The sequence below is a fragment of the Vombatus ursinus genome, unplaced genomic scaffold, assembly GCF_900497805.2.
Source record: "Vombatus ursinus unplaced genomic scaffold, bare-nosed wombat genome assembly UNPS02014818.1, whole genome shotgun sequence".
NCBI lineage: Eukaryota > Metazoa > Chordata > Mammalia > Diprotodontia > Vombatidae > Vombatus > Vombatus ursinus.
This window is the reverse complement of record NW_020954596.1, coordinates 53,975,224-54,000,786: the sequence shown is the minus strand read 5'-3', so window position 1 is coordinate 54,000,786 and position 25,563 is coordinate 53,975,224.

The following is a 25,563-nucleotide window of genomic DNA, read 5'->3' as shown; positions in this document are numbered from 1 at the left end:
TTTTGGCACCTTTGCTTTTGGTATGAACTCATCACTACCTGAGATTTTTCAGTAAGCCATGAAGAGCAGGCTCCTATTTCTGTAAGAACAATATCAAAATCAGTTGCAGGATATCAGGCTCTCTTACCCACCTGCTCTCTCTCTATTTTAATGCATCAACTATTTTTAACTACTTATTTACAAGGCAAGTAGGTAGCATAGTAAATAGAAAGCCAGTCTGGAATAATGAAGACGCAAGTTCAAATCTTACCTCAGATGCTTGTTAACTGTGTGATCCTGGGCGTTTGTTTGCCTCAGTTTCCCAGGGTTGTTGTGAAGATCAAATGAGGTGGTAATGCATAGTACCTGGCACATAGTAGTGCTATATAAATATTGGTTATTAGTGTTATTATTATAATATTCAAAGTGTGTTTTGGGAAGAGGAGTTTAAAAATATGATCTGTGGGAATATGCTAGTTTTCCTGATTTTTTTTAAACTTTTTGGTCCCTCCATCATTTTTCTGATGGTTACTAGATTTTAATATATATAATGACAATGTTAAAATAATTTTTATTTAACCAGTAATTTCATTGGTATAGGGAACTCCCTATGAGAAAAAAACAAACTTTTCTATTAATGCGGAGTAGAACCTGTTTTGCAACTTACAGTCTTTGCCTAGAGTAATAATTGAGTTGCTTAAGTTCACATAGCCAGTATGACAAAGGCAGGTTTAAACTTAGATCTTCCTGATCTCAAGGAAGGTGGTCTATTCTATAAACCAAGCTATCTCCATACTAAAATACTTCTTAATGCTAAAATACTTCAAAGGAAATTGAAATACTTTGAACACTGACACAGTGCAATTCCTTTGTTTTTTTCCCCCATGCTTCATACTTTCCTTCCAAAAAAGGAAGTAAGTCTCCAACATATTATATGGTGAAAATAAAAGGATGCAAGAACCTTCTCCCTACTCTACTAAGCTAGTATCATGTGCCAAATGTGATGGTCTATTAAGCAACCAGCTAAAATGCTTCCTAGATGGAGATAAGTGTCATTTATAATAGAGAATTATATGGCAGAGTAAGTGCTCCGGCTGAAAGGGTAATCAGCTAGAGAATTATTTTCAGGGACTACAGGGCAGGTAGATGGAAAAGGAAATGAGAGAAGATAGAAAAAAAAATCAACACACAGTATTGTTTTGTCACAAGCATTTGGGGACATCCACATCAAAGTCACTTATCTACATGATGCACCGGTTCAGGAGATGAAGTGAGTCATGCAAAGGCTATGTGACCCTTGAAAAGAATGGTTCTGATTTTTAACAGCCTGTATGATGTAAGGTGATTCCTCAGCTTTTGGAGAAGCAACATCAGGGCCAGAGCCCAGAAGGATGGCAAAGATCCCAGACCTGCTGGGATGTTCAAACAGGGAAATAAAATGCTGTTCCCATATCTGCATGAGCTATTCCTCAACATATTGATTGCACAGAAATTTAAAGATTTAATCATATAGGATAGCTGACTAAATTGATAATACAAAGATGCTATTGCTCTCTATTGCTGACCAAATTCTAATGTGGGGCCTTATGGACCTTCTGTTCTATAAGGCTATCAACTATACCCTTGCAGAATTGTATTGTGGCTTTAGGAAACCACATGGCACAGAAGATATGACACTTTTAGCAATATTAACACAGTAAGACTGTGATGACCTTCATTTCACAGGTACCAAAATAATAGTATAATAATAACCATTGCTTATCCTTAATTCTTATGACACAATAGGCCCATAACCTTTTCTGGTCATGCATATTTTCATGGTATTTTTATATAATCTGTCATAACAACATTAACAATTAGCATTTATAAAGCATGTTTTGGTTTACAAAGCATTTAGCATACATTATCACATTTAAGGCTAATATTAAACCTTTACAGATATGTATTACAGATATTATTTTGATTGCTGTTTTTCATAGAGGAAACTGAGGCTTAGAGATTAAGTGTATTAATTATGGGTACAAAACTAGCAGATATAAGAGGCTGAATTCAAACCCAAGCATTATTGACTTGAAACACAATATTCTACTCACTAATACCCATTGCTTCTAAATATTTCTGGTGACTTTTGAGAAACCTGCAGTTCTAATTCTCCTGAAGTTTTGATATTTCATTTTCATAGCCATATAGGATCATTTAGAGTATTTAAAAAAACAGACCTATAATTTAATGATTTTTGAGAAGATTTTTGTAAAGGACTCCTCCGAATAGAGGTAGGCACCTTCTTTGCAGCTAGAAGTCCAGAGTATCCTGAGATCTGACAAGGTTAAGTAACTTGGCCAGGGTCACAAATAAGTATGTACCAAAAGCAGTACTTTAAGACACTGAGGTCAACTCACTACACTACATTATTTTTCCAATCTCTGGGAGAATAGCAGTGTTTTTAAAGAATGAGCTTTTGAGGCAATAAGCAACATGAGATCATTCAAATTGCAGTGGAATATTCTAAATTAGATAGGGCTCAATCTCCTCATTATAAAGGTCTCGGCCTAGTTTATTGAACAACTGAGCAATTGAAGAGACTGGAACAGATAACATCTAATATGCATATATATCTCAAATATGCATGCATGTGTTAAGGATATATGCATATATACCTACACATACACACACATGAATATGCATTATATACACATGCATGGTAGATCACATATACATATATGGTATAGATTATATATTGGTAAATCTATGCATGTAAGCATAAATTTACATGTGTTTATAATATAACATGCCATAATATCACAAGTATGTATATGTTTATGTGTGTCACATATATACACATGAACACATATACATGCATGTGACATACAAGGCATTAGAGACCACCTTCCCTTTTTGATGTCTCACCTGATTTTAATGCTCACTGGATCACATAACAAAATTAACTATATTCAGTCAAATTTTTCATTGAACTTCATTTGATCTTAACATGTGATAAGAGAAATATTATTTAAGGAGAGATTTAATGCTGCATTCTACTATGTCTTTATGTAATCCACAAACAATAAATGTGACATGATCACATTTGAATTCCAGAAGACTACCAAAGAAAATTAGAAAAGCCTGCTTATTACCTGCACATGTTTTCATCATGATATCTATAATTAATGTATATAACATTCACATCATGTTTTTACAAGTTTAAGAAAATAAGTAGACTCTTAGAAGGGTGGATAAATTAAGGAATAAGAGGGTTAGGGGAAAGAATATGGGAGGGATTATTGAAAGGCTGAGAATTAGGAAGACTGACTAGAAGTAAATTGGACATTTGAGGAGGGATAGGGTAAAAAGAGAGAAGGAAAGATAAATAGTGAGGAAAAATAGTATGGAAGGAAATACACAACTAGTAATTACAACTTTGAATGTAAATGGGATGAACTCATCCATAAAATGGAAATGGATACCAGAACAGATTAAAAACCAGAATCTGACAATATGTTTACAAGAAATAAATTTAAAGTGAGAGATATACATAGATCAAAAATAAAGGACTGGAGTAGAATTTATTATGCTTTAGCTGGTGTGAAAACAACAACAACCACAACAAAATGGGAATAGCAATCATGCTCTCAGACAAGTTAAAGCTAAAATAGATTTAATTTAAAGAGATAAGCATGGAAACTATAATATGATAGAAGATACCATAGATAATGAAGTAATATAAATACCCAAACTATATGCATTAAATGCTATAACATCCATTATTTAAAGGAAAAGCTAAAGGAATTAGAGGTAGAAATATATAGCAAAGCTATAACAGTGGGGTGCTTGCATCTTCCTGTCTCAAATCTAGATAAATTTAACCAAAAAATAAATAAGAAAGAATTCAAGAAAATGAATAGAATTTTAGATTAGATACCTAAAAAGAATTGAATGGGAATAGAAAGGAATACACCTTTTCTGAGTGACACATGGTACCTTTACAAAAATTAACCATATATTATGTCATAAAAACTTTATCATTAAATACAGAAAAGCAGAAATGTTAAATGCATCTTTTTTAGATCATAATACAATAAAATTATATTTAGTAAGGGTCTATGGAAACAATAAAATAAAAGAAAAAGTTTAAAGAAAAAAGTAAAATAAATAGTTTTATTAAAGAGAATGATAATAATGAGACAACAAACCAAAACCTATGAGATGCAGAAAAAGCAGTAAACAAAGGAAAATTTACATCTTCAAATGCTTACAGTAATAAAATAGAAAAAGAGCAGACCCATGAATTGGGTATGCATTTAAAAAAGAAAAGAAAAGAAGGAACTAAAAACCTTCAATTAAATACCAAATTGGAAATCCTAAAAATTAAAGGTAAGATTAATAAAACTGAATGTAATAAAACAGTTGAATTAATAAACAAAACTAGAAGTTGATTTTATGAAAAAAACAATAAAAAGATAAACCTTTGGTTAATTTAAAAAAAGGAAAACCAAATTACAACTATCAAAAATGAAAAGGATGAATATACCACTAATAAAGATGAGAGCAAAGCAATTATAAGAAATTATTTTGCGCAATTATATGCCAAAAAATTTAAAAATTTAAGTGAAATGGAAAAATACTTACAAAAATCTAAACTGTTTAGAACAATAATGGAAAATAGAATATCTAAATAAACTTATTTTAGAAAAAGAAATTGAACAGGCCATAAATGAGCTTCCTAAGGGAAAAAAAAAGCATCAGGACTAGGATTTACAAGTGATTCTATCAAACATCTAAAGATAAACTAACTGAATACTAAATAAATTATTTGGAATAGTAGGCAAAGAAGGAGTCCTACCTAACTCATTTTCTGAAACAGATATGATGCTGATATCTAATCTAAGAAGGGCAAAAACAGAGAAAGAATATTATAGACCAATTCTATTAATGACTATGGAGGCAAAAATCTTAAATAAAATACTAGGCAGGGGACTACAGCAATATATCAAAAAGATATAATTATACATGGATACCAAGTGGTAACTTATTCCAGGAATGCAGGGATGGTTTAACACAAGTGAAATTACTAACATAACCAATTATATCAATAACAAAAGTACAAAAGTCACATGATTATATCAATAGGTACATAAAAAAGCTTGTGACAAAATACAACAGTCATTCCTATTAAAAATACTTGAAAGCATAGGTATAAAATGGTTTTTCCTTAAAATGATAAGAAGCATCTACCTAAAACCATAAGCAAGCATTATATGTAAAGGGGATAAGCTAGAAGCCCTCCCAATGAGATCAAGAATGAAACAAGGATGTCCATTATCAACAATATTATTCAATATTACATTGGAAATTGTAGCAATAGCAGTAAGAAAAGAAAAAGTAGTTGCAAGGAATAAAGTAACTGAAGGAATCATAATGATCAATGAGATAATAAAACTATCTTTTTTTGTAGAAAATACGATGATATACTCAGAAGAGAAAATTAATTTTAAAAAGAGAAAATAATTTTGATGTTTCTTTGATTAAAATAACATCTTTGAACTTTGCCATTACCTTGAACCTTCTCTTTGAAATAATTTGAAAATCTATGCTTGCATGTCTTTCAAATTGTTATGCATCCTTACATGGGTTTTATTTGTATATATTGGGTTGGGTTCAACTCTCTTTCATAACTTCATCTTTTATAATACCATAGTCACTTTCTAAAATGCTACATCAGTTATGTGCCGTGATGTGGTGGAAGCCAACTATCATATATGATTAATATGGGCTTCATAAAAATGTTAATTTTCAATTTTATACTTATTGTTATACATATTTTATACTTATTGTTCTCCTTAGCTTGAACTTTAAATGCAGTCATCTTTTGAGAAAGAGTTCATAGAGGTCAGTTTAGTTCTTTTTTTTGTTTTTTTGTTTGTTTTAATTTGTTGCTGGAGTGTGAAGCAATATTGTTAGTAATCATGGCTTTCTGATTCTTTTAACCCTAAATTAATACTGGCAATGATTAACATGACTCACTATTTTCAAGCATCACAAACATTTGCTTGTCAATCAATCATTAAATACTTATTAAGCACATGCTGTGCACCAGATACTATGCTAAGCCATAGGGATACAAAAAGTGTCAAAAGAAAGACCCTGCCCTCAAGGAGCTCCCAATCTAGCAGTGGACACACAAAAAAATATACAAAAAAAGGAAAAATAACAATTAACAGATGGAAGGCACTAGAATTAAAAGAGGTTGGGAAAGGCTTCCTGGAATAGATAGGACTTCATTTGGGACTTAAAGAAATTCAGCAAAGACAGTAGGCAGAGTTGAGAAGAGAGAACATTTCAAGCTAGAGGGACAACCAGAGAAAATGCACTGAGCCAAGAGATGGATTGTCTTTGTTCATGGAACAGAATGAGGCCAGATCTAAGAGTACATGGTGAAGAGTAAGGTGTAAGAAGACTAGAAATAGGAGGGGACTAGGATATGAAAGGCATTGAATAGCAAACATGGGATTTTGTACTTTATATTGGAAGGGATAGGGAGCCACAGTGTTAATTGGGTAGGGGTCAGGGTAGAGTGACATAGTTGGGTCTATGATTTAGAAAAATCACATTAGTGGATAAATGGAGGATGGATTGGAATACGGAGAGAATTGAGATAGACAGACCCAGGAGCAAGTTATTGAAATAGTACAAGTGTGAGGTGATGAGGGTCTGCACTAAAGTGTCAGTGACAGAGGAGAGAAGGAAAGAACAGTTTCAATGGGACAATAAGTCAGAAGTCAGGTTTGAAAGAGTTAAAAAGAGAGTGAGAGGAGAGAAAGTGGAGGCAGCTATTGTAGAAGGCCTTTTTGATGAGTTTAGCAACAAAAGGTATAGGATCAAGTAAGGGTTCTGTTTTGTTATGTTTTGGATGCAGAGATACAGACATTTTTGTAGGCAGTAGGGATAGAGACAAGGAGATATTTAACATAAATAATAGGCAGGGGTGACAAAGTGAAATTCTGTTCAATGAGATTTCTGCTGTAGTTGTTTGTCCTTCATTTTCAAAAATGACCAATAACATCATGGGGTGATGTCTTGATTTATGCATGAATTGGATTTAATGAGGTAGAATTGCACAAAGTTGTCAGCCTCACTCTCTTCCAGAGTCATCAAAATCTAGTGGCAAGATAAAAGTCAAAATGACTGGTGATGGCATGGAACATAGTGGATGACCTTGGAGCTAAGCATTCTATACAGGACTTTTTAAGTGATTTTTTTCTCTTAGTACTCCTTTTGGGCCCTGGTCATTGGTGTTGCATGACCTAAGGGCATGTGCAGTGCAAAGTGTGCATGCTTCATGTTCAGAACCAAAGCTTCAGTGAAGTTGCCCGATGCAACAGGGGCAAACATTGCCAGAAACACCTTGGATTCATTATGCATTTGATTTTGAATTAATTTTTAGTCATTGCATGTTCAGAAACCTATTATTGTTGCCAAATTTTTCATGACCCCATTTGGGGTCGCAGTCCACAGTTTAAAAAGAGCTGCACAGCACCTGCTTCAGCTGCCTTCATGGCCATTGGAACAGTTGCTCTCATCCACCTACTCACCAGAGGAAGTCTTCACATGTGTAAGGTAGACATCCCCCTAACTCATTAATAAGTTTCTGGTGCGTTGGTTACCTTCAACCTGGTTTAGCCTGTCTGCCAAAATGACTAAATGTTGAATAGGATAAAATGCTATGGGATCACTTAAGCAACTAGAGGGCTTTGCACTGATAAGGAATAAGACCACCTCATCATATGAGACGGGGTGAATGAGATCATATCAAAAGGCATATGAGTGATATGAGGTGGGGAAGGGATGAGAAAAGAGAGAGCTCATAGTAAATGGCCTCAATTTTTTTTTCTATAAAATATGAGGCAAGATTCTCAGTTGAGAGAGTGGGGGTAGGGGGAACCATAGAAGCTTAGATTGGTTGTGCTTGCTGAGGCTATTTTTGAGCTTTTGCAACTTCCATTTGAGGACTATTGTTTTGCATGTGATAAGTGATATAATTAAAAAGCTGTCTTTATTTTCCCATTTCCCTCTTTTTTTCAAGTTGGTAGGTTGTAAAAAGGTTGAATTTGCCTTAATTATTGATGCCTACCTTTCTTCTTGTTTAGTTTTGATTTTGATAATTATCTGACTAGTTCATGATTTGAGTGCACACGAAAACTGATTCTAAAATATTTTGTACTTTACAATTACCTTTTTCTTTCTGTGTGTATGTATAATTTAAAAAAACATTTTGTATAATGATTTCTTTCTGCTTGATGTCAAGCAATAAGAAAAATAAAATATAATTGATTATTATGTTCTGGTTCACAAGATGTGTCTTATTCTGGTAGGGTCAGAAAACACAAGATATTTTTCAAAAACAATGAAATGAATTTAAAGTAGTATGACAGGACACATGCGGGGAAAATTAAATGCAATATATGCTTGAGATATTCAATAACATACTATATTAAAATGAAATTTTGGCCATAGAATTGAGTCTTGCATGAATAGCAGAAAATTAAATTTTCCATTGTTTCATGGAAAGTGAATTTCTATTGCTATGGACTAAAGAAAATATCTTGTTTGTGTAGTCTATAATGAATAATAACAGTAATTCACATTTTATAGTGTTTGAGGTTTACAAGGCACCTTCCTTACAATTATTCTGTGGCATATGGAGAACAGTATTACTATAGACAAGAAACAAAGGCTTAGCAAGGTTAGAAGACTCAATCCTTTATAAGTCAAAGTATTTTTTTCAGAAATTGTTTAATAACTTCATAGAAAATAGGCTCAAAAACATAATTCTGTGTGTTTTAGTTCACTTTTCTTCCAGAAAAGGCTATTTAAATTCTTGTTGAACATAACCATAGATGTCATTTAATTTATGTAATCAATGAGCTCCTGATAATTTGTGTGAATGTTTTCAATCACATTCTAGATGCAATAAAAAAACCTCCTTGTTTAAAAGTATATATAAAGAATTATTTTCAAAATGTAAAAATAACCCATTAATGTATCAATTTTTAAACTTAGTACTAACACCGATGGATTCATGTCCTTGTTGACATAAGTAAACCCTCTAGAGGTTCATATTATAGCCTATCTGTATTGTCTATATGATTCATCCACATCATATTATAAACATAGGAAACCCACCTCAAATATTCATACACTTCGATGAATTTTTTTAACATTACATGGATAACAGGAATACTTTGGCTATTCATTTATAATCCCTTAGCCATAATACTTGACTAGCCCATTTTCCTTCCTATTTCTTATTCTATAAAGTATTTTATACTATGTGTTGAAATGTAAGTCATAATTATTAATATGCTACATACTTTTGATATTTGTTATATGTCTTCTTTATTAAATGACCTTTGGATCACCTGTGATTTTGAGTCTGTGGATATTTTCCACAATTTAAGTCACACAAAATGACCAGAAGATTAACACTGTTAGAAATATCAGGTTCTGTTCCTGGGAATAGATTGAAATCACTGAGAGTACTGCATACCAATGCAATCCAGTCCATTCTCTTACTATTATTCAATAGGGGTTCATTATCTGCTTTCAAAATCTTTCCAAGATATATTTATTGTTAAACAGTTCAATAGACTATCCATCTAAATGACTATTATATCACATCCATGATAACATGTATACATTATCCAATTAGTGTTTTCTTATGTGAATCACTAGGCCTAATTTTGAATGATTGTGAATTTCATTTAATAAGCAATATAATATTCTAAGCCCCTTGATGCAATAAGAACAATGTCATCCAAAAACATAAACATCTGAAAGAAACTATCTGAAAAGAATCTCTCTGTCACTGGAAATCTATGTTGGATATGACAATATGGATTTATGTTGGATTTATGACAATAGCAAACAACTCTGTTGAGAATATACCTTCCTTTTTATCTTCTATGATATTCAAATATTGACATTTTATTAGTCAGTCAATAATCATTTACCAATCTTATCTTCCAGTTGTGTTAAACATTGGGCATGCAAAGAAATGCAAAAACACTGGCCTGAATTCATGGTGCTCAATTTCTAATGGGGGGGGGGGGGAACATGCATATGGGGGGAGAATAACTCTACATATGTAGCATGGCTAACTTTGGCCCCACTCCCTCAAGGACAAGTCTGTTATCTCCCCCTCAGGCTTCACAAGTACCCTGAGATGTTTGTAGGTATGTCTATTCTCTGCCTTTGACTCAATAATCCATCAGCTGTGTTCTCTCCATTTCTAAGGGGCAGAGAATAGCATCTCACTTTCATTTAGCCACTTAGCAATAAGTAGCTTTCAAAAAGGAATATTTACTTCAAAGACATAAAATATTTATTTAAAAAAAACCTTGGGGGCATACTCTCACCAATGCCACTTTGGACTCTGGGGAAATAGGTTAAAAACTTAGCTCATTTCTTGCATAGCATTTGTCACAATAAGTACTTGTTCAAATACGGCATGATTGCTGAATGAGCTTGCATCTCAGCTTCTGGTAGGCTAGATTTCTGAAGGTCACTCCCAAAAGTCAATCCTTGCTCCTTAGGGCATTTATACTGGGCTGCCTGTGAAACTCGCACCCTGGAATGACAGGATATGAATAGAGGCTCTATACTCTTTATACCTCAGGGCATGAATATTGTCTTAGACAAAAACCAGACATCTGGAATTGAAATGATGGGTTGGTGCAGAACACTCTGGATCTTTTAAATTCAGAATATTATAGGCTTTAATCCCTTGACTGGTCCATGAACTTTCTCAGAAGAGCAGAGGCCAACAGAAATCATAACTAAAGCTGATGGGATTTTCTGAATTCCTCTGAAGCCAAGCAAAAAGCCTATCCTTCAACTGTGGTTAGACAACAGAAACTAGTTATAATATGTCAAAACATGCTCGCAGTTCATCTCTCAAAGGCACTTCCCTTACCTCTCATCACAATTCTCTGATAAGAAGATTCCTAATGTCCTGTACATGGAGATGCCACCTTAGCAAGCTAATGAGTTCTGCATATCAGCCCAACCATTATTCATACAAGATATGTACAATGGAAAACTGGAAGATAGTCTTAGAAGGAAGACATCAGCTTGGTAAATAGCGGTGGGTGGGAAAGCTTTCTGAAGATGTGGGATTTGAACCCAAGTCTTAATGAAGCCAGACATACCATGAGCTAGAGATGAGAAGGAAAAGCATTCCAGAAATGATGGAGAGCCAGTGAAAAGGCATAGAGTTGGGAGATGAAGCAATGGTGGTACTCTCAGCAGAAACAAGATCCTTCTCAGCAGAAACTAGACTACTCTAGTCTGTACAGGGAATAGCAAGTAGGTCAATTTAGCTGGAACATAGAATGCATAATGAAAATTAACATATAAGAAGGCTGGAAAAGTAGTAAGGGAAGAGCTTTACTTTACATGCCCATAAAGCATATAATATTTTTTTCAGAAAGAAATACAGCACCACTAGAGTTTATTGAGTAACTTGGAGTTGGGTAACCTAGTCAGAGTTTCCATTTAGAAAAATCACTTTGGTAGCACAATGCAGGGTAGATTGGAGTGGACAGAGATAAGAGGTTGTGAGACCAACCAGAAGGTTACTGCAATAGTCTAAGTACTAAGTGATGAGATACTGAATTAGGGTTGTAGATGTATAGATAGAATGCACACATACATACATACATACAAGTTACATATATGTAATCATAAAAATAGAAATGACAAAACAACAAAAGATTGGGTATGTGGGAAGAGTTGGAATGGGAAGTAAAAGAAGATACTGAGCTTATGAGGCTTTGTGCTGGGAAGATGGCATCACCAACTGCCTATTAGATGTCTCTCACTGGATATCTCACAGGCATCTCAAAGTCAATACATTTCAAACAAAGCTCATAATCTTTCCTCCCAGTCGCTCATCTCTTCCTCACTTTCTTTTTTTTCTGTGAAGAGCACCACCATTGCTTCAGTCAACTACGTTCAATATCTCAGAATAACATCTCACTCTTCAGTCTCCCTCTCCCCACATATACAATGACTTGCCAAGTCTAGTTGATTATACATTCCAACAATATTTCTATCAACAATCAATTCTTCCCATTCACACAGCCACCAACCTGGTTCAAGTCTTCATCACCACTCACCAGGACAATTTCAATAGCCTCCTGATTGTTTTAGTGGAGTATAGGTTCTTCCTTCTCTAATCCATCTGCCAGGAAAATTCAAAGTGATATTCCTAAAACATAGGTTTACGTTAAATAAACCTATGACCCTTCCCTGTTAAAAAAAATTTCAGAAGCTGTCTTTTGTCTAGGGGAAAAATGCAAACAATATTGTTTTGCATTTAAAGCACTTCAGTCTGGCTGCAGTCTACCTTTTCTGGTTTATCACAAATTATTCTTCTTTGTGTACTCACTTTTCTAGCCAAATAGGCTTAATCACTGTTCACTACACATAATATTCCATCCTTCACTTCTATGCCTTTGGATGGAATGTAATTGCCATGGCTAGGAAACTCTCCCTCCTCACCTCCATCTCTTGGAGTCCTTAGTTTCCTTTAAAGTTTAGTTCAAGAGTCGCTTACCAGAGAGGAAGCCACTTCTCATCCACCCAGATGCCAATGTAGTCTCTTCAGAAAATTATTTTTATATATTTTATATTTAATTTACTATGTTTTAATTCCCCAGCAATAATAGAAGACAAAATCCTTGAGAGTAGGGACTGCTTTGATTTGGTTTTTACATAATAAGCACCTTCTATAGTGTCTGCCAAAAAAAAAGGCAAGTTAATAAATGCATATTGAATGAAAAGATAATGTGCTGGTGGATTATTTTCTCTTAAAATATAATCTATTTTACATTATGTGATATTGTTCAGTTTTACCTGCTCCCAGTGCTTTCTGCCTCTTTTCTTGAAGGAAATATTTGTAATAAATAGTTGACTATCTTAGATGTCCTATAAGCTTCTGACTTCCTTTTCATATTAATCTCGAATCATGGTTTCTTACACAGTACCACAGATTTAGAGCTAGAAGAGGCAGAGGCCATTATTATTATTTTTATTAACAACTCCTATACTTGCGGTCACTGTGAGCACTATAACGCAAGACAACTAAGTAACCTATGTTAATCATCTTTTTGTTTTCTTTTGTTTCCGTTAGACAAGCTATGAATCCATCATCATCATCAACACCATTATTTGTTTTCCAAGGAAAACTTGTGAGTCATCCTTCGATTTAGCTGTTAATTCTTCATGTCTTTTGTTTTCATTTGGAGTGAGACTGCCAATATTGATACAGTTCAGTTTCTCTGTATGTCACCTCATTAGCCACCTCATCAGTCAGCAAACATGGATCAATCATTCAGAGTACTTACAGTTATCTTAATGTTCACATATTCTCTAAAGACTGTGAGGCTCTGAAAGCCTTAGACCTCTTGTTTTCTGTCACTCTGCCACCATCACTACAGAATTAGAAGTGGTTCACAAAGAATCAATGACTATTTTCTATTTGTCTTTATTTCCTGGGATGTTATGGTGAAAAAAATTTATCACTTAATAGCCATTCTACTGATGAAGAACTTATGTATACATAACTAGCATATCTTTGGGACATAAGACTAAGTTCATCATTGGGAATATATTTGAAACATGAAAGGCAGTAAAGTATAGTAGTAAGGATTTTGGACTTGTCCAGAAGAAAGTCTTGGACTCAAATCCTGCTTCTGACACTACTAGTGTAAACATATGGATTTAACTTGACTCTCTAAGCCTCAGTTTCCTTATCTGTAAAATAAGGACAATAATTATAGTCCTTATCTCAAAAGGTTGTCAGAAACAAATAATACATATATGTGTGTTTATGAGTATATAGAATAATTTATACATTTTAAAGCACTATAAAAATATCAGTTACAATATTACCACTTAAGAACCAATAATGTTTGCATTCTAAGGCAAAGCCCTCTAGAGGCAATGATAACCTTCATGCTCACGAGTTGCCACAGTTGTACTCTTTAAAATGTAAAATCATTCCTTAATGTTTCCTTTTTAAGGTCAAATTTTTTATATTGAATTTCATTAAGACAAAATATGTCTGTATTTAGAACAGATTGCCCCTTTCCCTCAAAAAGAGTAGAGGTCTATTAAAAAAAAAAACCCTAAAATTCATTTGTGTAAAAAGACAGAAATGTCAGAGTTCCTCAATAACCAGCTTGAAACAAACATATCTTCTTTTAGAATGAACTGTAAGCTTAATTCCAGGAGAAGAGAGGAGAAGATGACAGAGTAAAAGCAGTGACTTGCTTGAGCTGTCCCCTAAACCTCTTAAAATACCTGTAAAAAATGTCTCTAAACAAATCTAGAGCAACAGAACCCACAAAAAGACAGAGTGAAACAAATTTCCAGCCCAAGACAACCTGGATGGTTGATTGGAAAGGTCTATTGTACCAGGCTGGGAGAGGAGCTCAATTCAGTGTGGGCCATGCCAGCAAAGTCCAGGCCTCAGCAAACCTGAAACAATCCTCAGGAGACTGAATCAAGAGAAGCTGTGACAATTTCCAGACTTCTCAACCCACAAATGCCAAAGACAACTTAGAAGGTCAATAGGAAAAGTCTGTCTGACAACGGAGAGAGAGGAGCTTGATCCAGCCCCATTCCTGGTGCAGCCACAGGGTGGCGGCTACTTCTGGAACTCTCTTCCCACAGACTGAGGGGGGAATCAAGTGGCTTATCAGGGGAGGATTGAAGGGATCTCTTTGCTGGTGCTAAGGCAGGATTCTCTTGCTTTGTCAGTGCTTGGATCTGGGTCACAGTTCTGGGTAGCAGTTCTGGGGCAAGGAGAAGCGCTGGCGTGGTGGAACTTGTGGTGGCAGTGGAGAGGGAATCCTCTCCACAGTTCCATTGCAGAAAAGAGTGCTTGTGGTCACTCGTAGACCAGAGCACAGACCAGGAAAGGAGTAAACACCTCGTCCTTAATCATACCACCTTGGAAGGACTGAAAATTTACAGGTCCCTAGAAGTAGCTTTGAAAGCAGCTGCACAAAACTCCCAAAGGTTGGGCCAGTACATTCTCGACATTGGAAACAGACCCCTAACTTAACAAAGTGTTTAAAACTCAAGTATTTGGCTGGGAACATGAGAAAACTGTGCAAAAAAAGTCAGACCATAGGATCTTACTTTGGTGACAAAGAAGATCAAAACATACAACCAGAAGAAGACAAGAAAGTCAAAGTTCCTATATCTAAAACCTCTAAGAAAAATATGAATTGGTCCCGGGCCATGGAAGAGCTCAAAAAGGATTTTAAGAAGCAAGTAAGAGAAGTAGAGGAAAAACTGGGAAGAGAAATGAGAGTGATGCAAGAAAATCATGAAAAACAAGTCAACAACTTGCTAAAGGAGACCCAAAAAATACTGAAGAAAATAACACTTTAAAAAATAGACTAACCCAAATGTTAAAAGAGGTCCAAAAAGTCAATGAGGAGAATAATGTCTTAAAAAGCAGAACTCACCAAATGGAAAAAGAAGTCCAAAAGCTCACTGAAGAAAATAATTCCTTAAAAATTAGAATGGAGCAAATGGAAGCTAACAATTTCATGAGAAATCAAGAAATTGTAAAACAAAACCAAAAGAATGAAAAAATAGAAGACTGCGAAATATCTCACTGGAAAAACAACTGACATAGAAAATAGATCCAGGAGAGATAACTTAAAAATTATTGGACTACCTGAAAGCCATGATCAAAAAAAGAGCCTAGACATCATCTTTCAAGAAATTATTGGGGCAGCTAGGTAGCGCAGTGGATAGAGCACCAGCCCTGAAGTCATGAGGACCTGAGTTTAAATCCGGCCTTAGACCTAACATTTAACACATACTAGCTGTGTGACCTTGGGCAAGTCACTTAATCCCAACTGCCTCACTAAAAAAAAAAAAAAATTATCAAGGAAAACTGCCCTGATATTCTAGACCAGAGGGTAAAATAGAAATTGAAAGAATCCACCAATCACCTCCTGAATGAGATCCCAAAATGAAAACTTCCAGGAATCTTATATTCAAATTCCAGAGTTCCAGGTCAAGGAGAAAATATTGCAATCAGCCAGAAAGAAACTATTCAAATATTGTGGAAACACAATCAGGATTTAGCAGCTTCTATATTAAGTGACCGTAGGGCTTGGAATGTAATATTCCAGAGGTCAAAGGAGATAGGATTACAGGCAACAATCACCTATCTAGCAAAAACTGAGTATAATCCTTCAGGGGAAAATGGACATTGAGTGAAATAGAGGACTTCCAAGCATTCTTGATGAAAAGACAAGAGCTGAATAGAAAATTTCACTTTCAAATACAAGACTCAAGAGAAGCATGAAGAGGTAAACAGGAAAGAGAAATCATAAAGGACTTATTAAGGTTGAACTGTTAACATTCTTGCATGGAAAGTTGGTATTTGTAATTCATGAGACCTTTGTCAGTATTAGGGTAGTTAGAGGGAAAAAAATTGTATGTATGTAGAGAGAGAGAGAGAGAGAGAGAGAGAGATGATAGATAGACAGACAGAGGGCACAGGTGAGCTGAAGATTAAGGGGTGGTGTCTGGAGAATAAAATTAAGGGGTGAGAGAGGATTATAATGGGAGAAGGAGAAAGAGAGAGGTAGAATGGGGTAAATTATCTCACATAAAACAAAGAAAAGGCTTTTACAGAGGAAAGAAGCGGAGGAAGGTGAGAGGGAAAGAGTGAATCTTATTCTCATCAGATTTGGCTTAAGGAGTGAATAACATACATATTCAATTGAGTAAGGAAATCTGTGTTACCCTATAGGAAAATGGGGGGAAGGGGATAAGAGAGTGGGGAGGATGATAGATTGGAGGACAGATAGGTGAATTCTTTGAGCAAATTAGACTCTTTCTCCCTATGTCTAATAAAATATTGTTTTACAACCTAAAATTATATGATAGGCTTGCATTCTGGATCTATTTTATTTAACAGCAAACCACAAAGAATTGAGAGGTTATTTTAAATGTGATTTAATATAATTAATGATAGACTAGGTTCTCTATCTGCATCACTGAAGTCATTAACAAACCTTTTGTTTTCTCTACTGCTCTTACTAAATGTGCAGTTTGCATGTCAACAAATGTAATTATACCACTGTCTCCTCATCTGTAGAGAGAGATTTGTGACCATTGTCTTCAGGGTGAAGAAGTTCTATGTTCAATCCAAAGACACTGGATTATCTAATTTATGTGGACATTAAGCTCAGTCTTACTGAGAATGGAAAAGATGAAGTTTGGTTAAGATCCAATACCTGTCCTCCAGGAATTTACAATCATACTGGAGTCACAAGATATTTGCACATGTACCACAGGAAAATAAAATAAAGATGATAGAATCTGATCAATGACCAGAAGAATTAAAAACCTATTGCACTTATTGTCTTTAGCAGAGAAGAAAACGATTAACATGGGAATGTTTTATTATTATCATAATATGTGGGAATTAACTGAAATGTATAAATATCACATTACAATAAATTGAGTAGTATGGCTTAATTAGTCAACTAGAATTTATGGTGTTTACTATGTACTAAGCACAAATGATAGAGATACATAAAAAAGGTCTCATATTCCTCAAATAAACAAACAGCAGCAGCAGTAACAACAACAAAAAAAAGTCCCTGCTGTCAAAGAACTCCCAGTCTAATGAGAGAGATAACATGTAAACAACTATTTATAAAAGAGATAAACAGGATGATCTGGGTGGCATGTCAAAAGAAACATACTAAGATTAAGGATTAGGAAAGTTTTCCTGTTAAGTGTGGGTTTTTAATAGAGACTTGAAGGAAGCCAGGGAAGTCCAGAGTTTGAGATGAGGAAGGAGAATATTCCAAGAGTGGAGGACAATCAACGGAAACACTCCCAATTGGGAATATTGGGGATAAGGAAATCTAGGGATGTGCTGAGTAATGGAGGGTATTAAAAGCTAAATTTAAGATTTTATCATGGAGGCAGGAGGAGTTTATTGAATAAATGTAGTAGTGCAATGGCCAGAACTGCCTTTTAGGAAGATCAGTTTGACAGGTGAGTGGAAGATAGGTGAGAGAAGGGTAAAACTTGAGGAAGAGAGACCAACCAGCAGGTTCTTGCATTAGTCCAGGCATAAGGCGATAAGGATCTGCAAAAGGATGGTCACAGTGCCAGGAAAAAAAGAGAGTCTATATCAGGAGATAAAAGATAAGAAGACAGGACTTGGCAAGTGATTAGATATAAGGAGGGAGAGAGGATGATGCCTAGACGGTGAGTCTAAGTGACTAGGAAGATGGTGGTACTCTCAACACTAATTGTAAAGTCAGGCAAAGGAGGGAGCTTAGGGAGAAAGACAATGAGTTTAGTTTTGGACATGTTGAGCATAGGATGTATGTAGAACATCATTTTCATAGTTACTCTTCAGTACCATATTTAAACCATGTATTATCAGCTCTCTAAAGCATAGTTGGAGATGTGTGGGATTGAAAAAGGATATTAGCTGGTTATACTATGAGAGCAAAGGATAATGAATGGACAGCCCACATGTTCCAATGGTATTTCTGCAATATCAAGAAATCTAGAGGAAGACTTCCAGCATAGTGGTAGATGATGTGAAAATTATGAGAATACATGAACAAAAATTATATAGAATGAGAAAGATGAGATGATATCTGTACCAGTGGAAGGAATAATTATAACAGTGAGATCATAGGTCTATTGAAATATTGAGGCAGTATCATTTCAGTTCTGTATGTTAGAAATCTAGTATAGTAAGTATCAATGAATCTTTCTTTTATGCATTCAATTTCTTGGGGTCATGATTCTTAATTATAAGGTCTCACTGTAAAGAATTGTCTATGAAAATAAAAAGTACCCCAGGATATAACTAGACAAAAACCACCACATAGCTGGAAGTTTGCTTTTAGAATAAATTGTTAACTCTTGGATTTTTAAAGTGAGCTGAATCTTGGAAGTAATTTAACCTTTTGGACTACATAGCAAATCAAATGATCGACTGTGATAATTGTTGGATCATAGATATCCAGAGGCAACATTACAACTAAAAAAAAAAAGAAACAAAAAAATCCACAAACGTCATATTTCATGAAATAATACCAGAAATAAATCATTCAGAATTTGGAACTTCCTCGTCTTTTACAAAGCATACTATCAGTGATCCTGATCTTTCTCATTTCTCCTCCAATCTATACCTTGGATTCTTCTCTTGGAACTCTAGGCTTTTAGAAGTGATGTTTTTACAAAAATAACTTTCCTAGAACCAGATCTCCACTTCCCTTCCCAGACATTTCATAATGAATGACATAGCACATGTACTCCATCTTTCCTCTTCCCTTTCAGCTCCACTTGATGTGTTGTCTTCCCTCATTAGAATATAAGTTCTTGGGGCAGCTAGGTGGTGCAATGGATAAAGCACTGGCCCTGAAGTCAGGAGGACCTGAGTTCAAATCTAGCCTCAGATCAAACACTTGACACTTACTAGCTGTGTGACCCTAAGCAAGTCACTTAACCTCAATTGCCAAAAAAGAATATACATTCTTTGAGGACAAGGACTGTCTTGCTTTGTTTGAATTATATTCCCCAAGTATAGCACATAGTATAGGGCATAAAGTAAACGTTTAATACATACTTTATCTTTCTTTCATTCATTCTGCACCCATTTTACAGATATAAAAATACCTAGAAAAATTAAGTAACTAGCCTGAAGTCATATAAACAGCTAATACAAAACCCTGGAATTCAGAGATCCAGCCTATATATATGGGAAAGTGTTATGGTTCAGCATATTATCATATTATTAAATTATTATTTTGATGCAATTTGAATTGTACTAAGTACTTTAATGTATATATTTTATTAATATCTGTAACATTTCAGAACAAATATTGTCACTTCTAATTTACAAATAAGTTGCTTAACAGTGTGGGGAGGACAAGAAGAGAACGGACCATTTAAGTTCTACACTTGCTTAAAAATGCTTTGGAGGGAATTGATAAAATACCTGTATAATTTGAATCTTCACTTACATTTTCTTCTAACTCATTTCCCATTGATTTTCTGTTTTGATTTATATTTCAAATATCCACATAATAACATAATTAAAACAACTAAAAGTGAAAATCAGCAACTGTTCACAATACTTAACAGACTCATTGTTTTTTTTTTCTTTTAAATGGTTCAATAAGTTGATAGTAGGAGAATGAGCTGTGGGCATTGAAAAATAAGAAGGATGGAATATTCTGAACCATTTCAAAATGATGAGAAAAACTCAACTAAACTTATGGAAACATTTTTTATATTATGTGTGCTGAGGGTATTGACACATGTCATGAATCTGAAAATAGTTATTTTTTTTAAATTTGATCTTGCTGCTACATTTCAAATTGATTTCATGCAAAAACATGAAACTATCAGCTGTATGCATTCTCTTTCTCCATGTTTCAGATATGATTTTTTTAATCCTAATTGTGTGGGTTAACACAAAACCATGTCTGTATTGATATATGGAATAGAACTAACATCCTCAAAAGCAGCAGGGAAAAAATATTTGCATTAAAGAAAATTTTTTGGTATGTTTCTGCTGCTGGATTGATTTCTTAAAAGTATAATGGCATTCTATCAACACTGTTGGCTTCTTTTCAGTAAAGAACTTTAACTAGAATCCTATTGAAATTAATTTCTTAATTAGACAATAAAGACAATAATTAAACAAAAAAGACAATAAGTCTGGAGATTTCTTTTTCCTTAAATAGCTCTTTATACATTTTTACCAATGGTATAGCACAACTAAAATAGGCATCAGATATCAACAGAAGACAATTTAATAGTAGTTATAACATAAATCATGTTGATTAACAAGCTTTTCCTATAAAAGATCAAAATATGCTGTGTATACATTGCATTAATCATAAAAATGGAATTCATGGGCAAAATTTCCAGTTTTCTTGGGGAGAAACCGTTTCATTTGAAATATGACCTTGAAAGAGTTGGAAATGGGGGCAAAGCCAAGATGGTGGAATAAGGCAGGAATTTACCTGAATTGTCCCCAATTCACCTCCAAACAACTATAAAATGATGCCTCAAAATGAATTCTGGAGTGGCAGAACCACCAAAAGGATGGGATGAAACAATTTTCCAGGCCAAGGTAACTTAGAAAGTTAGCAGACAGGGTGTGTCTCATTCAGGTAAAAGAAGAAGACAATCCAGGTGGCATTTGAGCCCCAGCACAGGTCACAGGTAAATCCCCATGGCCCCAGCGCAACAGGCCTACAGCAAGGGTGTGAAGAGGTAGTTTTTCAGATGAAAAAAATCAAGACTATTTATAGTAATATGAAATAAAAGTCTATATTGCTGTTGATTAGGGAAATACAAATTAAAATAACTCTGAGGTGCTGTTTTACCTACCAGATTGGCTAATTTAACAGAAAAGGAAAATGACAAATATTAGAGGGGATGTGGGAAAATTGGGGTTCTATTATACTGTTGATAGAGTTGTGAACTAATGCAACCATTCTGGAGAACAATTTGGATCTATATCCAAAGGGAATCAAATTGTCCATACCCTTTGATCTATTGATACCATGAATAGGTCTATATCGTAAAAGGATATATATAAAAAAAGGGAAAGGGGCCTGTTTATAAAAAAAATATTTATAGCCTCTCTTTTTGTGGTGGCCTAGAATTGTAAATCAAGGGGATGTCCATCAATTGGGGACTGGCTGAGTAAGTTATGGCATATGTTTGTGATGGAATACTATTATGTTATAAGAAATGATGGGCATGATGATTTCAGAAAAACCTGAAAGACTTACACATATTGATGCAAAATGAAGTGAGCAGAACCAGGAGAATATTGTATATAGTAACAGTAATATTATATGATTATCAACTGTTAATGATTTAGTTATTCTCAGTAATGCAATGATCCAAGACAATTCCAAAGGACTTGTAATGAAAAATTCTATACACCTCCAGACAAAGAACTGTTGGTGGCTGGATGAATTTTGAAGTATATTATTTTTCACTTTATTTTTGTGAGTTTTTTGGGGGGAGTCTGTGTTTTATTTCACATGACACATATTGAAATATGTTTTGCATAATTGCATATGTATAATCTATATCAAATTAGCTATTGTCTCAAGGAGGTAGGAAGATATGGAAGGAGAGAATTTGGAACTCAAATTTTTAAAATTAATGTTAAAAATAGTTTTACATGTAATTAGGAAAAATAAAATATTCAAAAAAATTGGAAATGAAGTAGCCTCATGGCTCACAAAGTAAGAGGAATCAATGTGCTCTGTTTGTGGTAGGGGGAGATAGCATTGATGATATGTAATATGAGTTTGAAAAGATATTAGCAGCTATCCACTAGAAATCATATCTAAACTGTAGCCCTTTTAGGAATTCTTTACAAAATCCTTTAAAGGGGTCACCTAGCCTCTGCTTGGAGACCTTTAGTAGTGGGAAATTGCTACCTAACACAAGTAATTTCTTTCCACCAAGTCTATGCCAAATAAATCTAATGCTTCTTCCCTAAGCAATGATATATTTAAAGATTGTGAAATATCCCACCTTGGTATTTTCTTCTTTAGGCTAAAAATGACCAGTTCCTTCAATTATTCTCTATGATCATCATTATGATCATTTTCTACTGATCCAGCTTTGGTCCAGCTTCCCATGACTCTTCTTAAACTGGGGAGATGGGAATTGACCACAGTACTCCAAATTTGATCTGATCTGAGACGAGTACATGTGGATTGTAATCTTCATTGTTATAGTCATTATATTTCTTTTAAAACACCAAAGTTTACTACTCTTTCAGCTTATAAAACTCCAAGGTCTTTCTCACATGAAATGTTGTTGAATCATTTCCCACATTCTATATCTGAGCTGCTAGCTTTTGCAAACTATGTGCAGGGGTTTACATTTAAGCCTATTAAATTTAATAGACTTGGTCTATCATTAGGGCCTTCAAGATCTTTTTAGATCCCAAATATATCCTAAATCTGTCATCCAAATCATTAGTTCTTCCTCCCAGTTTTACATCTTCTGTGTATTTGACAAATATGCAATCAGTTAGTTCATCTAACTCATGGATAATACTGCTGAATTGAACAGAACAAAGGACAGGTCACTGGGGCTCTCTTTCCTCCCCCTTATCACTGGTTGATTATATTCTACTAATCATCACTCCATGAATCTTGTCATTCAACCAGATCTAAATCTGTCTACTGGCACTTGCCTAATGGTATTCTGTCTTCATCTCTGGATCTAGTCCACAAGGATATCATACTAGATGCTACCAAACTAGAAATAAATTTAGATGTTAATAGTTTGGGGATTTTGTTGATCTAATAACTCTTCCAAAAAAAGAAAATGAAATGAGTCTGACGTTACTTGATCATAATGAAGCTATGTGTGCTCATCACTACTTCTCCTTATAATTGTTCAGAAACCATCTCTTTAATAATACATTCTTGAATTGTGCCAATTCCAACAAGGAATTAAATCAAGATCAACAGTCTTTAATTTAGGGAATTTAACCTGCCATAATCTCTCAGGAGCCTAGTCTCTTCTGGGGAGATCTTGGAGACTAGTGACTTTGGCTCTGTGCCCTCTAAATTCTCTTCCAATTTCAAGTTTAATGTAGAAAAATAAGATATGCATCCACTTTAGTGATAGGGAGAAAAAGAGAAAGAAAACCTGCAGGGGATTCATTTTTAAAGAAATTATAAGGAGAAGAAGAGATAAGGGATGCTTTCATTTTATTACTAGATTTGGTCAGACAATTAGGATGATTTGCGAAACTGCCAGGGAACATGGTGCACTTGTAAAGAGTGCCTCTCAAGAGCTTTATAAAGAAGATCCTTCACATTTTCTCGTATTTTTGAATGACCTCAGTGGCTATTATTTAACCTTTATTTCAAGTCAATGAAACAGAACATGACATACAGAAATACAAAAAGTTCTGTTCAGAAAGTTTTAATAGTGCCAAATATTTCTTAGTTATTCTCTCTAAGCTTAATTAGTGTTATGAGAATATTAGATTCACAGCATGAACTCCAGAAATAAGATGTATGCTTCAGTTTACAAGACATTTAAACAAATTTAACAGCTAATTATCATGATTATTTTTTGTTACTTGAAGGATATAGGAATATAAAAATTACTCTGAAGTTGAAATTGATTATTTGTTTGCATCCTGGAATGCATACAATATTTGCAGATTGCACTCCATCTTCATTTTCTCTAGCAGATGTATCATACTTGAAAAAGTTACTTTGGGTATGATACCAAATTTAATCATAACCCCCTTACCATATCTTAAAATCTTAACCATCCCACAATCCTGACTCATCATGCATATGTCACTGACTCTACTTTCAGCCTCATCTCCAATTATTTGACTTTATTATTCATTCAACTCATTAATCTATTTTGAACTATGCTGGTGTCCCTGCCAAAGAGGCAGTGAGGTGGCACAGTAGATAGAATGCTAGGTCTAGCGTCAAGAAGGCCAGAGTTGAAATCTGTCCTCAGACACTGAGTAGATATGTGATCCTGGGCAAGTCACTTAACCCCTATCTGTCTCAATTTCTTCAACTATAAAATAGAGATGATGATAATAACATCTAACTCCCTGGGTTGTTGTGAGGACAAAATGTCATATTTGCAATTTTTTTATTTTTTAAATTTTAATTAATTAATTATTTTTAGTTTTCAACATTCACTTCCATAAGCTTTTGAGTTTTAAATATTCTCCCCCTCTTTCCCTCCCTCCCTCCCCAAGAAGGTATGCAATCTGATATAAGCTCTACTTATACCTTCATATTAACCATATTCTCACATTAGTCATGTTGCAAAAAACTATAACCAATAGGAGGAACCACAAGAAAGCAGAAACAAAAAATGAGAGCAAATGGTATGTTTCAATCTGTATTCAGACCCCATAGTTCCTTCTCTGGATGTGTATAGCACTTTCCATTGCGAGTCTTTTGGAGTTGTCTTGGATCTTTGCATTGCTGAGAAGAGCTAAGTCTATCAACGTTAGTCATCACACATTGTGGCTGTTACTGTGTACAATATTCTCCTATAATGGATTATAATAATAATCCATTACATTCATATACCACAACTTGTTCAGTCATTCTCCAATTTGTGGGCATCCCCTCAATTTCCAACTCTTGGCCACCATGAAAAAAGCTGTTATAAATATTTTTGTACATATGGGTGCTATTCCCATTTTTATGATCTCTTTTGGATACAGCCCTAGAAGCGCTATTGCTGGGTCAAAGGGTATACATAATTTTATAGCCCTTTCAGCATAGTTCCAAATTGCCCTCCAGAATGGTTGGATCAGTTCACAACTCCACCAGCAATGCATTAGTGATCCAATTTTCCCATGTCTTTTCCTGTTTTGTCATGTTAGCCAATCTGATAGGTGTGATGTGGTACCTCAGAGTTGTTTTGATTTGCATTTCTTTAATCAATAGTGACTTGGAGCATTTTTTCATATGACTA